Source organism: Magallana gigas, chromosome 5 (genome assembly GCF_963853765.1).
Source record: "Magallana gigas chromosome 5, xbMagGiga1.1, whole genome shotgun sequence".
In the NCBI taxonomy this organism is placed as follows: domain Eukaryota; kingdom Metazoa; phylum Mollusca; class Bivalvia; order Ostreida; family Ostreidae; genus Magallana; species Magallana gigas.
The window spans coordinates 6,870,157-6,881,734 of record NC_088857.1 but is presented as its reverse complement, the minus strand read 5'-3'; positions in this window follow the sequence as shown (position 1 = coordinate 6,881,734).

Sequence of the window (11,578 nt, the reverse complement as noted above, 5' to 3'; positions counted from 1 at the left end):
TCATTTTCTGTCATGATTGCAATGTTCTATATTATTCACTGGGAACAATATTTTAAAAATCTTTATCTCCGGAACAATAAAGTACCGATTTGTGATAAAATGAAAGCATCATGATACATGTATTATGTAGAACCAAAATTGTTCAAACCATGACCAGCACACAGACCAATAACTGGCCCATTTCAGAAAAAAAACTTAAAATCTCTTGGTTTTTTTTCTACAGTGTTTTTTTTGTCTACGTCCCATAATGCTCTCTAATGTTCTCACCCGTGGTGCTATGCCAAAAATGGCCGACTTTTAACTCGTAATTTACGATGACTTTTGAGTACCGCATATGCTTTGGCGCGACTCAAAAGATTTGTTGCATGCTTCCATACCTTTGTATTGAGTCGAGAAACGTAAACAAAGACGAACAAAGTCATGGATGACGTCACAGTGCACTCGCGCTATATTTCCCGCGAAAAATTTAGAGGTGGATCAAACATATGTAATGAGTGTACTGGCTATTTCAGTATAGACTGCGATACCTGCCTCATTGACATATGATCTGTTTTTAATCTCTTTTTGATATAGAGATTATATATATATATATATATATATATATATATATATATATATATATATATATATATATATATATATATATATATATATATATATATATATATATATACACACTAGCAAGAGCCATACTTTACTGTCATATCGATCCATTTTAAGCTAATTGTGCATACATGTACAGTAGGAGTAGGGAGGAAATAAACAATAGGACATTTTGAACTAAATAAAAAGGAATAAAATGAAAAAAAAAACAGGTAAAAAATTATGTAGATATTGCATATAGTCAGACCATTAAATTTAAAAGTGGGAAATTACACACCTACAAACAGGTACCGGGCTCTCTCTCTCTCTCTCTCTCTCTCTCTCTCTCTCTCTCTCTCTCTCTCTCTCTCTCTCTCTCTCTGGGTAGGGGGTTGCGCTGTATGTATCATAACCATTAAAATTAGTACTTTTGGCATACTTATTGTAGAGCAAAAGTTCTTTGGCGTTCGTTAATACCGAAATAAAACTATAAGTTGACAATGATGCAAGGTACATGTATGTGTTATTCTTGCTGCGCTCGCCAGAACGGTAGCACCGTAAAACATATTATTAGGCGAGAGAAATTTAATTTTTAGTTTTACGGATTTTGTTGTAAAAAATTTGGGTCGGAGGAGGGAAAAAAAAAAAAAAGGGGGGGCCCATGGGCCACATCGCTCACCTGAGGAACAATAGGTATGATAAAATCAGCTTAATGGAGTCATAATACAAACAATCTGGACAATGTACAATAATACACGTAGATCCTGTATAAATAAAATCCACTTTTCCCCCTGGATATTCTTATGTTTATAATCATTAGTCCCTTTTCTAACAGGATGATTTTATAGTCATATCACATCATGTGATTCACATGTTGAGTATTGCAGTTCTCAAAAAGATCCTTAACAATTGTTTATATATGGGATATAAAGCTACATCAAACTCTGAACCTTCTTGTGAGGCCGAAGAATTGTCCTGGAGCCAAAGTCTTAACAATTATAAAGAATCATCTGGCTGATTAGTTTCTGAGAAGAAGATTTTTAAAGATTTACTCTATATATTCCTATGTAAAACTTCGACCCCCTATTGTTGCCCCACCCTACCCCCAGGGGTCACGATTTTCACAACTTTAAATCTACAGTTCTTGAGGATGCTTCCACACAAGTTTCAGCTTTACTGGCTGATTAGTTTCTGAGAAGAAGATTTTTAAAGACTTACACTATATATTCCTATGTAAAACTTCGACCCCCCATTGTGGCCCCACCCTACCCCCGGGGGTCATGAATTTCACAACTTTGAATCTACACTATCTGAGGATGCTTCCACACAAGTTTCAGCTTTCCTGGCTTTCTGGTTCTTGAGAAGAAGATTTTTGAAAATTTCTCGAAATTTTTCTTTAATTTCTAATTTTCTCCCCTTAAAAACGGGTTTGGTCCTTAATTTTCACAACTTTGAATCCCCTTTGCCTAAGGATGATTTGTGCCAAGTTTGGTTGAAATTGGCCCCGTAGTTCTTGAGAAGATGTTGAAAATGTGAAAAGTTTACGGACGGACGAACAGACGGACGACAGACAAAATGTGATCAGAATAGCTCACTTGAGCTTTCAGCTCAGGTGAGCTAAAAACCAGTGGGCAAACTTTTATTAATCAAAATTGCATTTTATTTGCTTGAACTTATAATATTAAGTTTAATTTGTCCACTATTCACTGTGTACTTTGTGTTTGTTTCAAGGTCATTGGTATTAACCTTACTAAACTTGTTCAGGATAACATTTTCTTTGCTTTTCATAAAAACTTTTAAGCCAAACCATGCATGGCTGACCTCCATCTTAAATACTCCATGTTATAGAGACGCTTACACTTAATTTTTAAAAGCTCCCTTTGTCAAACGTTTTGGAGATTTCAAATAAAATAAAGTAATTTTAAAACCAAGATCGGTCAAACTTGAAAATTCCGGAAAAATTTCCGAAGATACGAATTTTTTTCATTTATTTTTTTTTTACAAAATCGAAAAAATTGGGTCGGATCCCGTAAAACTAAAAATTAAATTTTTCTCGCCTTATGTTAATAAAAAATTCCATTTTTAATATCAACAATTATTTTTAAAATCAAAGGATACATTTTCTATTTCAAAGAACTAGGTACGGTTGTAATGGTATTAATGCCTAAAATTCCAACATTTTTCAAGTTGTTTATGAAAAGTAAATAAATGCATAATTACAAATATGATGTCAAGTGTAAGCGATAAATCCGTAAAAATAATCGTGCAAAGCGTTGCTAAGCAACACTAGCATCCGCTAAATGCACGATGTTTACCGGAAATTAACATATTCAAGGCAATTTTTACTATAAAATTTGAAAATGTATATAGAGCGCAGTCCTCGAGCAAAACGAAACATAATTTATTAAAATATGATTAAAAAGAGAAAATATTTAAACATGATTACATTTTGCTCGAGGCCTGCGCTGATAGTTAAATTTCCCGTTTTGTGACGAGTTTTATAGTGGTGGATTCAGTCAGGCAGATGCGGTTATATTCGCTGTATAATCAATTATCGATGACGAAAATCAGACAATATAAGATGAATTTATCTTCAGTAATTTTCATTACAAAAAAATGGTATCTATAATAAGTTCTGATAAATTATTATCATGATAGTGAATATAGGACGTGATCATTTTTGTTTTCACTTTAGGTCTTCCGTCAACTGTATTTAGGCCTACCGTATACTGTTGAGTCATGTTTCCTTTTGTTTTCCACGTACTTGTAGGTTTTGTATAGTTTTTTCCTCATTCACACTTCATACTTTGAGCTTCTTGAAACGATTCTTCGACTTGGCAAATGATTAAAATCAAATATATATATTCGCCATACTTCATTCTCGAGCTCTTGAAACGCCTTCGGTAACAAAGTAGCACTTTTTTCCACCGCATAATATTCATATTTGTTTACACAACACAAGAAAACATCATTACTTCTACAATAAGTCCCATATTTTTATAGAAGTGTTCGGTGAATGATCCATTCACTCAGAAAATATCAGTAAATTTCATTTGAAATATTTCAAACGCATGTACAGAACAAGTTTGTTTACATGACGTCACATTCTCTGAGTAAGGCGGGTCGTAAGTGAAAGAAATTAAAGTTAGGCTTAGCGATTTTTTTTTACTCGACATTGTTAGAGGACTCCCGACATCAAACTAAAGGTTGCTGATGTAGACCGTGATATACAATAAAATATTTAAAATAAGTTTACATGACAAATCTTCAATGCTTAAATTAATTCAAGAGGACAAGTAATTGATGATAACGATATAGAGGTTCTATAGGCCTACGGTCTGATATTCACACCTTGCCGCGATCATGTCGTGCGTTTGCCGTTTGTATATATTTTTCATTTTGTTAGTTTTACTATTTTTCTGCATCAGTGAATAAATTGTTTTGCAAGCACAGGTTCATTTACTTTATGTTTTAATATGTACAAATAGTATTTTTACCGATAAAGCCGATGATAGTCTACAAACGTATATTCATGCGTTGAAAGCGCTATACTTACCATTAGTATTAAAAATGAATAAAATCCATGCAAACAAGACTATTACTTCTGTATTGTTTGCACAAACATGAGAGAGAGAGAGAGAGAAAGAGAGAGAGAGAGAGAGAGAGAGAGAGAGAGAGAGAGAGAGAGAGAGAGAGAGAGAGAGAGAGAGAGAGAGAGAGAGAGAGAGAGTTTAAACAACGTAGTGTATGTAAGAATTAATCTTCACAGAGGCACTAAAATCATAACATCAAACATCACAAATACTGCAAAATACGTTATTGTTAGACGCATGTTTCTTGAAATGAAAAACAATTGAACGAAAATGGAAGAGCACATGATGCAGCTCGCAGACTGATTTGATTGACAGGTGATTGACTGTTGGATGGATCGATTAAACCACAGTGTGCATTATCTATGGTTAATTATAAAGATTTAAAAGTATTTCATATCAATGTATTGCACCTTTGAGAGTAAAATGACTATCATTTATCAAAAACTAATGAAATCGTTCGTTTGTTTCTTGGAACAAATGAAACCTAAAATATTATACGGCGCGCGGTAAAAATTGTACATCACATGTAAGTAATAATGAAAACAAATATTTAAACTCGTTCTAAATATACGAAACTTTATATCATTCTCTTGAAGAAAGAACAACTGTCTGTGATCATGTCTTTAGTTTTGATAACGGTAAATGTTATCAAAAGGGTAATGCTATTCAGTTAATTCATTGAATAAATAAACTGAATGTACTACTTTTATAAATCAAGAGTATGTATTGTACCGTTTTTCCTTACATTTTGTGTCACATACTTTATATTCCTTATTTACGTGAGTACTTCATTCCGCGACTCAACTGTTTTGAATCAAATGGCGAGAATATAAAATCACAAACGCCAAACTTTTATCATAGTCTCAATTAGTTGACATATGTCCGAAAAATAAAAGCGAGATTTTAAAACCCGCGATATGTGCTTTTTGTGATTTTACGCGGAAATTAATTCCTCGAGTTTCATTAAGAACATTACTTTAAAAGCGCCTGTTTAGGAGGGTAACAGATGAAATTGACACCCGAGAAAACCATTGTCAACGCAAAGCAGAGGTTGACAATGATGTTCGAGGGGTGTCAATTTCAACTGTTACCCTCCCAAACAGGCACTTTTTTTATTATACTGAATGTCTTAATTTTAGAGAAAATTTTTCTACTTTTATATAAAAATGACGTGAATTCTACAGCGAACTGTAAGCACATAATTTACGCGCATGTAAAAAGTCGTTGTGTTACCCGTTGCCAAGTGTGTTGCCAACGCTGAGTGTAATAGAACGGATTATCAACTGCGTCTAAACCATACAGATTTAAGTATTTAATATGAAGGTACAATAAACAGTATTTAGCTACTGACTTTTGAGGTTTTGTTATATAATGATAATCCCGAAATATTCGGTACATGTAAATCTGCATGCAAATGTATTTTTCAATATTTTACCAAAACCCTTTGTTTTTAAAATATGTGTAATGGTTTCCGCAGGTAAGTGTTAATTCAAATGATATAGAAATACCAACGGTAACTACTGATCGCAACTTTGTTTGCCTTTCGGAAATAACAAAAAAAAAACCCTTTAAAAACCCGTTAAGGTAAATCGATTACGGCGACGCTTTATATTTTCAGGGGACACAAAAATTCTGAATATGATGGGAAAATACAAGATGAAAAAAACAAGCGGATTGTTTATGGCATAAATGCATTTATACTCAACGATTTCAGGCATGCATATCTCAAACAAAACTCATCGTTGATGCTGGCGAATGCGATGACACAAACACCCAATAACAAAAACAAGTTGTTACCTTATCAAGAAAATCCCGATTTCGTATTTTTGAAACCACACCGCGAGCCCTAATCCTAACATAACTAGTTTGGATGCAAATTGAAATACGGAAATTAATCAGATTATGTTTAATTGTTAAAGACTATAATAATTTACAATATTTATTTCTTTTAAAAAAGATATCAACCATTTCAAAAGAGAATGTATAAATGATGTAACGTAATTCTAAAGGCAGATGTGTTAACATTGATTTATATATGGAGCACTATAATTTGAGCTTTCCAGAAGCACACGAGATATTGAAATTTTCATTTACCGTGAATAGATATAAGTTAATAATTATATGTACATAATAATGATCATTATACAACTTAACGTCGTATTTAACGTTACTATTATGAGGGATGATTTATATGAATCCCATTGCTTACGTGTATAACGTTACGATGCTAAATGCGACGTCATTATAACGTGACTAAAATGACACACTATTTGAGCAGTGGCACACACAAAAATTATGAAGAAATTATCAAAACTGTTCTATTTCATGAAGTTACATATTAATGTCTACCTTTTAGTAAAATATCGTTCGATTTAGAGATAGGGCCATTTTTGGCATATACCGTACCTAGTTCTTTGATATTACAAAAAACTTATTATTGATTTTTATTAAAATATTTCGTAACAAAAAGAATTAATGTATTTCAAAGATAATGAAATCTTCTATACTACTATATTAAAGTAATAGACTCGAATTTTCGGGCTTTAATACCGAGAAATCTGAAGAGTGCTGTCTTGTTTTATACGTTTTTAACATCATAATTGGTACTTGAAGATTACTAATTTGTTTTTATTTTTTTTCTCACTTCTCTCAAGCTTCATTAATAATCAACAAAAATTCTTTCTAAAAATCCGGAAATCATCTGGATTTTTTGGATTTTACAATCTTGCGCTTTACCTTCACACTAAATCACCGGAGGCTCTTTAGTTTATGTATCCACAATATCACATTTTCATTGAAAATTCGCTTTATTTTCTGTTAATCAAAGAAAATACGGGAGATAGCTCTTAATCAGTGCATTTTTAAAATAAGAAAAATCCAGAGAGTTCGAATGTCAACGTGGTGTGTAAATTTGAAGCTGGGCGCGCTTGATTTGTCTACACCTTACAACTTGTATACACTTTTCTCTAATCAAGTGCAAAAGTGTACACTTTAGGTGTACACCGTCTACACTCTGTGCAGGGCATGTGTTGGAAATTACACTCTTAATTTCAATATGGCGGCGAAACAGTAAGCTGAGAAATCTGCAAAATTTCTTTTGTCAGCACAAGAAATTTGCAAGAGTTGATAGCCTAATTGTAGCACATATTGCGTGTATAAATATAAACGTTTTCAAAGCATAAGAAAAATAAATATTTTTTAAATATATCAATAAAACATGTTTTGTCAGCAAAAGTCAACAGATACATGTATTGTTTATACGCATTTATTTATCAGTGCATTTGAATGCGCTAGCTCTCTAGTAATTTTGCCAGATTTTACTTTTCAGTTGTAAAGTAAGTAAATTCACTTTATTGATTGATTTTTTTTTTCGCTTGAACATAAGTTTACTCTCATGCTGAGCATTGTGTCTTTTCTAAATAAACTTATTTAAAAAAAATTCAAAAGCCTAATGAAACAAATGTATACTGTATCATGTTTTGGCATGTACCCGAAAACTTGCAAGGGTATAGTATATAGCAATGGATTACAAAAATATTTTTTTTCAAAAGCTATTAAAAACAATTGTCTTAAAAAACGGAACTCCTCGGCAACTGTCACGACTTTGGAGTCCATATTAAAAATATACACCACACACAATTTTCGCTTGAATATAAGGTGTAAACCATCTACACCAGGTGTACAACAGTGTAGACAAATCAAGCGCGCCCAGTAAAAAATGAATGCGTTCCATGTATTGTCTCTGTAGCAAAGAAAATGCGTGTACGTTGTTGAAAAAGTGTTGCATTGTATTTTAGATGAAAGGTATATACAGCTTATGAATAATTTGACGGTTATTTTCAATGCAGCTTCATTGATTTTCTCAAAATCGTTTCGGGGCTATTCTACAATGTTTTGCTACATTACGGGTACATGGGATGCATTTCAACTGTGGTGAAGGCCTGTCCCGAGACACAGTTGCATGTAGATTATTCTAACTAAGCAGAGGGTAGTGAAATTAATAGCGTTATTGTAGACTTTTAGCTTGGTTATGTAAATGTCAGCAATACGTGTATCGATGTATCTTTTTCGTAAATGTCCGATATCATATGCAATGTCAACCCGTGCACGCAAGGGTCAAAGTCTAGTATCTCTTAATTTTAAAATATCAAAGCTGCAAGGTAGAATGTACAGAAAAGATAATTCTGTGGAAGGAATGAAATCTTAAGATTTTTAAAAGTTACTTCCCTTTCACTATAGGACTAGGTTGCTGTATTGTCATAATTATCCCCATCGGGCTAGTTCACCTATGCATAAGGTTAAACTGTTAGATATACACCGTGAATTTGAACAAAAATCGAAACATGTAAACTATATATGCACTTGTTATGTACATGTATCGCCATCCTACAAAACCACGGGCAATGGGTCCGAAACTCCTTAAGCAGCAGTGCGCTATGACCGACTGTGCGTTCATCCTTTGTAAATTATACTTTTTCTTTTTTATGGACATTATATAAATTGTGTTATATTTTTCTATACTGTCGATTGGTATTTAGCAGCCAGAATTAAGTTTTGCGTTTGTAAAGAAGACCACAGACACAGGGTCGTAACTAAGGTATATTTTCTATGATGCAAAAAGTTATTTTCTATGATGCAAAAAGTTAACTCGCCGAGCTGAGCAAGGCAAAACTTTTTTTATGAACAAATTCTCTATTTCAACTGAATCGGGCAATAGGATGTAATTCGGAATGCATATAATTTAAACCTATCTACATAAAACCGATTCACAGTTCAGTATGCGATTGTTTGAGGTTATATGAAATTCACAAAACAGTCTTGTATCATCTATTATGTGGTGAAACGCAAAACAATACAGAATATTCGCATTGAGACAACATCATAATGAAATACAACACGTAGAATTGTAACCACAGATTTAGGAGTCACCGCCGCGTGGCCTTCGAGCATCATAAAAAGTAGTAAGGGGTAAAACATTTCTTAGAAATTCAAACTAAGCATACGTATATAGTATACAATTATTTAATGCTTGAGCAGTCAATAGACCAGAATATTTTTCCCGAGGTGCAGGGAACAGCTCAGTATGATCTATTGCCCGAGGCCAACGGCCGAGGGCAATAGATCATACTGAGCTGTTCCCTGCACCAAGGGAAAAAATTCTGGTCTATTGACTGTTCAAGCATTAAATAATTGTTTTATTACCTAATTCCTTTTTTAGTTTTCGGGGTTTACAATTTTGCAGATTCGTGCCATTATGCAATATACTAAGATTTTTTTTTTCGTCTTTTACATGCAAAAAACCTGTTGCATGCATTACAACATCTCAATTTAATATTAGTTGACAAAAAGAAGGGGGAGTCTTCAACCCATTAGATTTTAAATACACGTAGTCTTTTACCTTATATGAGGCTTTAAAACTGTTGATTATTTGATACTTCATTTTGATAACTTTGAATTTGGTTTCACCAAGTACATGTACTAAAACAGCGTCTATGTAAAGTAATATACATTCCCTGAGAACTATCGAAAGGATGTAACATTAACATACCCGCGTTCTGAAATACGTTGCCGGTCCAATAGATCGCAGTCTATTGACCGGCGGTCCAAAATATCGAAGTCTATTGACCGGCGGTCCAATAGATCAAAGTCTATTGACCGGCGGTCTAATAGATCGCAGTCTATTGACCGGCAGTTCAAAATAGACGCAAATATTTAATTTGTAATAAAACAACAAAATCCCTTTGATTAGGTAATAAATTATATTAGTACTATATAGTACCGCAATGTAGTTGCATAGTATAATACGAACTCTAAATATAAGCAATTTTATTACGCCAGGTGCCCCAATCCCTGGACACATCAGTTTATTTAGTTAATTGGGGATCTTTTTATTAAGTAGTATATTTGGATTTAATTTCCAGCCTGTTTATTAATATTGTATCGGATATATCAGAGAGATGTCTGATAGTGTGACAAGCAGACAATGGCTACAGATTGTGTAACAATACGCAGACAGTCCTGTTTCTGGACACCGCCGTCCTTTGTAATTACCGTCTTACAATTTACTAGATATAATCAGAATGTATGCTAATTATGTGTCTCTAACTCTGGCTGCATACAAAGGGTCGTCGTGGGGTTTCCCTCTCTATATAAAGTCCAGATAATCTTGATGGCAAGTTGACCTAATAGTATATACAAGGCAGATATTGTCCGCTTAAATAAATGGCCTTGTACTATATATATATTTAGTAGGTTGATCAAAGAATGAGGAGGGAATGGACAGCCGAATCTAGATCTATTTGACGTCATATGACCGCTTTAAGGACACAAGTAGGCTTCAGTACGCAGAGGGTACGTTGTAAAATGTTTGCCTTGATCTAGACCATTTACATGTTTAATATCCCCCCTTAATCTCTACTTGCCCCACTAACAGCATTCTCTGTTAAGTTAACAGTGTCAATAAGTCATAATTACTTGTGTACGGATAATCTACCATAATTCCTTCTGACATATTAACATATTTAAAAATATGTGCAAGAAAATTAAAAAAAAAATACATCCCATAGGGATTGCTGTACAGTTTTTCTTAAAAAGATGCGGTCAGTTTTGAGTTTTGACTTACTAATATCTGTTGTCTTTTTTAAGCTACAAACAGTTTGTATTAAAAATTAATTTGCCTGTATGTCTACTGTAATAATTTCAGCCACTATAATGCGTACATGTATCAATTGAGTTTTGATACTTTTGTAATTTTGAACATAACTTTGTGTTATCAACTAGCATTGTGTAGGAAATGGCGTTCTAAGTTTTAAGAACTTACGCCAGTTCACACCAGCAAACAATTAAAAATGTTCAAATTAAATCAAGAAAAAAAAAATCATGAACAAAAAAAGTGAGATAAGAAATAATGGTACTCAAAGGTTAATCGGGTAATTCTGTAACGATTTGTTATTCAACCGTCTGCCACAATATCTCGGTCTTGGAATGCCTCCTAAGAAATCCCGCTGACTGTTACTGGTATTTTGCAAGATGGTTTCACTGTGGTCCAAGTTACGAATTACAAAAAAGTATACTAAATCAAATATCTTTCGAAACTGTATCTATGTATTTATGTACGAAATGAACAAAGAGTCCTTCAGATACTGGCACGAAAAACAATTTATGATTTAATAATTGTTCAAATGCCGATCGATCGTAGAAATGCCTTATCCGTTAAAAAAACCCTTAATTACTGAATTTTAAAGTAATAATTGCAAGATTTGGGCAATTTTTAAAACTGTATATACTATCAAACGGATTGCACGTATTAATAAACAATTATCTATATGAGTACACTGCTTCATTCACGATACAGAAGTACGGTACACGTTTGAATTTCAAGAATCTTAACTGGAATTCTAATG